The sequence below is a fragment of the Saccopteryx leptura genome, chromosome 9 (assembly GCF_036850995.1).
Source record: "Saccopteryx leptura isolate mSacLep1 chromosome 9, mSacLep1_pri_phased_curated, whole genome shotgun sequence".
NCBI lineage: Eukaryota > Metazoa > Chordata > Mammalia > Chiroptera > Emballonuridae > Saccopteryx > Saccopteryx leptura.
The window spans coordinates 54,934,682-54,941,062 of record NC_089511.1 but is presented as its reverse complement, the minus strand read 5'-3'; the positions used below and the strand labels follow the sequence as shown (position 1 = coordinate 54,941,062).

The 6,381-nt window shown below is 36.5% G+C and overlaps 1 pseudogene; it reads left to right on the top strand.

Moving 5' to 3' along the window:
• The first annotated feature begins 2,236 nt into the window (after positions 1 to 2,236).
• Positions 2,237 to 3,606, top strand: LOC136380791 (G2/mitotic-specific cyclin-B1 pseudogene; annotated as a pseudogene).
• The last annotated feature ends 2,775 nt before the right edge of the window (positions 3,607 to 6,381 follow it).

The window sequence follows — 6,381 nt, the reverse complement described above, 5'->3', positions numbered from 1 at the left end:
TGGGTTACCTATTGTATAAAGATTAATGCTTATTATTTGCCATGTCAAACTATGCTTTAGGCACTGAAAAAGATTCAAGCATCTTATTGGTCTTATTAATAGGTGATGAACTATTTTTCTTTTTAATTTTCTAAACTTTGTCTAAATACACAGGTATTTTCTACCATATAAACTAAATTTGCAATATTTTATTAGTATGGAGATGATATTTTAAACATCTATATATGATATATACTTAATAGAACATTAGTTTAATTATTGAATTATTAAAATTAATCTTTCTCTTACTAGTTCATGTTTACATTTGTTTAAATATAACTAGATATTCATTTCTAAAAGTTTTAGGTGACACTTATCTTGACCTATGGTGTTGTCTCTTGCACTTATTATATGCACGTACTATGCAAACTGTTTTACATATTTTTTATTGAATCATAACTTACAAACAATAAAATGATTACCCTTTCTTAATAATTTGTTGTATTTTTTATGTGTGTATTCCCAGATAAACATTTTTTATGCATAAACCCCCATAAACACCACTCAAGAAATAGCTACAGAAAAGTAAGATGTAAAAATAATTTCACATACTAAGTCAGGTTTATATTTTGTAGTTATTTTTATTTTGTTTCTCACTGGTGTCATTTTTTTGTCTCCAAATATCAGAAAAATAAAGTATCATACATGGCAGTTACTAACTTTGTGATATACCTCCTATATATAAAATGATTATTCCCCTATTAGGAAAACATGAACCTCATAATGCCAAACATCTTTTGCTAGATTTTGTTGTGCATTAGACAAAACCCACTTCATCATCCCAAAACTCGGGATCTCTCAATCTCCAAAGACCTCTGAAGGAAGCACAGTCCCACCAAAGAAAGGAAGATCGTTGTAGATTTAAATCCAGTGAGGGGTGGGAAGTGGGTAGTATATATTTAATAAAACTGGATTCAGAAAATTTTATTATGACATCAAAAATTTATAAATGTGATAGGATACTATTTAAATGCCTATTTAATAAAAATTTTCTTTTGTAAGCGAAAAACTTCAAATAACAATACACCTTCAAAAAATTATAAAACTATTTAATTAATTAATTGATTGATTAATTGATTGATTATTAGAGAGAGACAGACAGGAACATTGAGCTGCTCCTGTATGTGTCCTAACCTGGGAATCAAACAGGCAACTTTCACATTCTGGGACAACACTCCAACCAACCAAGCTGTCTGGCCAGGGCTGAATTTTCTTCCTTTTCTTTTTTTTTTTTTTTAATTTTTAGAGAGAAAAAGAGAGGAGGGGAGAAGGTGAGGAAGGAAGAGGAAGCAGCCGTTTGCTGATCCACTCATTCATGCATTCTTTGGTTACTTCCCCTGTGTGCCATGACTGGGGATCAAACCCGCAATGTTGTTGCTTTGGAAAAACTCTCTTAACCAACTGAGGTAACTGGCCAGGGCCCAAACCATTTTAAACTAAATTCTGTATATACTCGTTTTGAATAGTTCAATGTGAAATATAATATAGAAACAATATAATGCCTTGCATGTAATTATATACAAAATAACTTTTGATTGGTGATAGGGACCTCAAATTTTGGTCTTTAAATTGTTCCAGAATTTTAAAAAATGTTAGTATTCTCAGATAATCACTGTCAGTAAAATAAAATTAGTCCTTAACCACTAATTTGAAAAAGGTTAATGCCCTGGCAGGTGACTCAGTGGATAGAGCATTGGCCCAATGTGTGGATGTTCCAGATTTAATTCCCAGTGCACACATGGAAAGCTGCTTCTCTTCTTCTCTCCTTTCACTCTCTCTTCCCCTTCCACAGCCAGTGGTCAATTGGTTTGAGCGCTGGCTCAGGGCAGTGAGGAGAGAGCATCAATCCCAGATGGAGGTTGCCAGGTGAATCCTGGTCGAGGAGCATGCTGGAGTCTGTTTATCTCCCCTCCTCTCACTAAAATGAAAAGAAAAGAGAAAAAGGTTAAAGTTCAAATTTCAGTAAACAAGGGCTTGTATGCAGACAGTTGCAGTCTATTATAATTATGGTTCGAGATGCCAATTTTGTTCTAATATAAAAGCTAAGACCCACAAGGCATAACACTATAAATAAAAGTCATCTATTAGTTTCTTTTAATAAGGGAGTACAAATTAAACAGCCACTTTAAATGGAACTTAATAAATTTCTTTGTAAAACCCATTTGTTTAGAGCGTGCTGCGGACGAAAGGCTGTTGAGCTGTGTTGGTTTCAGGTCCCCGGCTCCGCGGGGCTCCCGTTTTCGGCTTTTGCTCACTGAGGTGCTGCCTGGTGAAGAGGAAGCCATGGCGCTCCGGATAACCAGGAACACGAAAATTATTGCTGAAAATAAGGCGAATATCAGTATGGCAGGTGCAAAGCGTGTGCCTCTGGCTACTGCTGCAGCTTCCAAGGCCGGACTGAGGTCAAGAACAGCTCTTGGAGACATCGGTAACAAAGTCAGTGAACAGCCACAGGCCAAACTGCCTCTGAAAAAGGAAGCAAAAACTTTAGCTGCTGGAAAAGTTAATGCTAAAATACTACCAAAACGTCCCGAAAAGGTACGCAATCCTGAGCCTGAGCCTGAGCCGGAACCGGTTCCAAAGCCAGAACCTGTTAAAGAAGAAAACCTTTCTCCTGAGCCTATTTTGGTTGATACGCCCTCTCCAAGCCCAATGGAAACGTCTGCCTGTGTCCCTGCGGAAGAATATCTGTGTCAGGCTTTCTCTGATGTAATTCTTGCAATGAATGATGTGGTTGCAGAAGATGGAGCTGATCCAAACCTTTGTAGTGAATATGTGAAAGATATCTATACTTATCTGAGACAACTTGAGGAAGAGCAAGCAGTCCAACCAAAATACCTACTGGGTCGTGAAGTCACTGGAAACATGAGAACCATCCTAATTGATTGGCTGGTACAGGTTCAAATGAAATTCAGGTTACTGCAGGAGCCCATGTACATGACTGTTTCCATTATTGATCGGTTCATGCAGAATAATCCTGTGCCCAAGAAGATGCTGCAGCTGGTCGGTGTCACTGCTATGTTTATTGCGAGCAAATATGAAGAAATGTACCCTCCAGAAATCGGTGACTTTGCCTTTATGACTGACAACACTTAGACTAAGCTCCAAATCAGACAGATGGAAATGAAGATTCTGAGAGCTTTAAGTTTTTTTGTGGGTCGCCCTCTACCCCTGCATTTCCTTCACAGAGCATCTAAAATTGGAGAGGTTGATGTGGAGCAACATACTTTGGCCAAACACCTGATGGAACTAAGTATGTTAGACTATGAAATGGTGCACTTTCCTCCTTCTCAGATTGCGGCAGGAGCTTTTTGTTTAGCACTGAAGATTCTCGATAATGGTGAATGGACACCAGTTCTGCAGCATTACTTGTCATACACTGAAGAATCCCTTCTTCTTGTTATGCAACACTTCGCTAAGAATATAGTCATGGTGAATCGTGGGCTTACAAAGCACATGATTATCAAGAACAAGTATGCCACATCTAAGCATGCTAAGATCAGCAATCTAGCACAGCTGAATTCTGCACTAGTTCAAGATTTAGCCAAGGCTGTGGCAAAGGTGTAACTAGATGCAAGTATATATACAATTGGCACCATGTGCTATCTGTATATATTATGTTATATAAAGCTTTGGTCCTTTTTACGTCTAAAAAAAACAAACAAACCCCATTTGTTTAATAATTATAAGCTAAGGAATCTGGTTAACCCAATATTGGTTAGTATTCATATCTTAAATACTCTAAACATTAATATAAACACCACTTACAAACTACAGCTATTAGAATAGAAAATTGTATTTTTATGTGATATCTATTACTATTTTTGTTTTCTCTATTGTTTTTATAAATATATTTTAGAAACATCATCTAATCAGCTCTCTTTATTTCACACATTACAGCTGCTAAGAAACTATGTTTAAGTGGTTTTTGAAGCTATTCTTTCAAAATGATTTTAAACTTTCAGAATTAGAAACAAAACATAATTTTTAAATGTTCTTACCAAAATGTAATGAATTATAAATCCTAGAATTTCATATTGGCAAAAAAGAAATAAAGGTATCACTTTTTATAGATGACATGATTCTGCATACAGAAAACTCAAAGAATCCACTGATATATTATTAGAAACAATAAACAAAATAGTTTGTTTAAATACAAAGTACAGCCCTGGCCAGTTGGCTCAATGGTACAGCATCGGCTCAGCATGTGGAAGTCCCGGGTTCGATTCCCGGCCAGGGCACACAGGAGAAGCATCCATCTGTTTCTCAACCCCTCCCCCTCTCTTTTCTCTGTATCTTTCTCTTCCTCTCCCACAGCCAAGGCTCCATTGGAGCAAAGTTGGCTCAGGCACCGAGGATGGCTCCATGGCCTCTGCCTCAGGTGCTAGGATGGCTCTGGTTGCATCAAAGCAACACCCCAGATGAGCAGAGCATCACTCCCTAGTGGGCTTGCCAGGTGGATCCTAATTGGGTACATGCAGGAGTCTCTCTGCATCCCCACCACTCACTTCAGGAAAATACTAAATAAATAAATAAGTAAATAAATACAAAATCCAAAAGACTACTGTTTTCCTATATGCCAACCATAAAACTTCAGGAAACAATATATGACCAAAAGATATATGCAAATTTAATGCAATCCACATTAAAATTCCAATGTCATTTTTTTTAAGTGAGAGGAGCGGAGATAGAGAGACGGATTCCAATATGCACCCCAACCAGGATCCACCCAGCAATCCCTGTCTGGGGCCAATGCTCAAATCAAACAAGCTAAACTCAGAGCCCAAGGCAGACAGTCGAACCAATCAAGCCATTGGCTGTGAAAGAGGAAGAGAAAGAAAAGGGTTGAGTGGAAGGGGAAAAGAAGCAGATATTCACTTCTCATGCACGCCCTGACTAGGGAAATAACCAAGGACTTCTGTACACAGAATGGAGAAAAAAAGCCTCTTCAATAAATGTTGTTGGTAAAATTGGAAAGCCACTTGCAAAAAATAAAACTTGACTACAGTTTTTCTCCTCGCACAAAAATTAACTTAAAATGGATCAAAGCCCTAAATATAAGATCTAAAACAATAAATACATAAATAAATAAATGTATTGTAATATTCATAAAAAATAATGTGCATTAATACTCAAAAATAAATGTTAATTTGAAAAAAAAAATTTAAGATTTTCAGACTTTCTTCAACCAAGCATGGCTTTAACTTGTTTTATTCTTGCTGCATGGAATGAACTTTCCTTAAACTTCTATCATCTTCATATATGTTAGGCCTGTGTAAATATCACTTCAGCAGAGCACTCTACCTTGTTATATCATCTGACATAAATCCCAGTTTCCAACCTGGGTCTCTATTTTATGTCTGGTGTAATCTCTTAACAACCAGTTTTCTTCAGAATAGTTTTTTGCCGTATATTTTTTTCTGACTGTATTTTCCTACACTAGACTGTAAGTACTCAGAATAATTACATGGTAATATTCCATTAGCAACCAAGCAGCAAAAACTTCCCTATGGCTAACATAAACCTGAAATAGAAAAATTGCCATTTTAGTGTTTCCTGGAAATAATTTAAAACAATTTATAAAATGTACCTGGAAAGGGTAGAGAGGAGCATCTTCTCAGTACTATCAAACAGAGTGAGGAAACCTTGTATAATTTGCACATTTGTTTGATATAATTTGTCTTAGTCATCAACAAGAATTTTTTTTCTATTTTAGGTAAATTAACCCTACAACTGAAATGTAAGTTGTAAATATTTTTTTTGCAACATGGCATTAGAATTGATTTCGTGATATTTTACCTGGAAGACAATTTATAAACGTTCATCCCAACTTATGATGTATAATTTCAGGCTTTCTGTATTTTTTTTTTGTCATATAAGAACGACATCCTCACATCTAATTAATGACAGATTAATCTTACCTGCATTATTGCATTATTAATTTTTGTGGGTGCAGAACTCAGAACAGTGCCTGGTTCAAAACATGTACTTACTAAATCCCTGTTGGGTGAATAAGCAAGTGAGTAAATAAGTGAATGAATGCAATGGCCTCTTAACTATTCTCCACTTTTAAAATGAACCTCTTTTTGCTAACAGCTTATTTTCATGAAGTACATACAACCTCTTTTTTTTTTTTTTTAGATTTTATTTATTGATTTGTGGAGAGTGGAGAGAGAGAGAGAAAGAGGGGGGAGAATCAGGAAGGGATCTTCAGCAAACATTCACTAGACCACCTGCCTCTGCCCATGACAGTTGTCCTCTCTCTCTCTCTCTCTGTACCAATTCCTGCCCCACTCTCATACAGTCCGGCTTAAGCCTCTACTCTTTCACCACTTTCCTCTC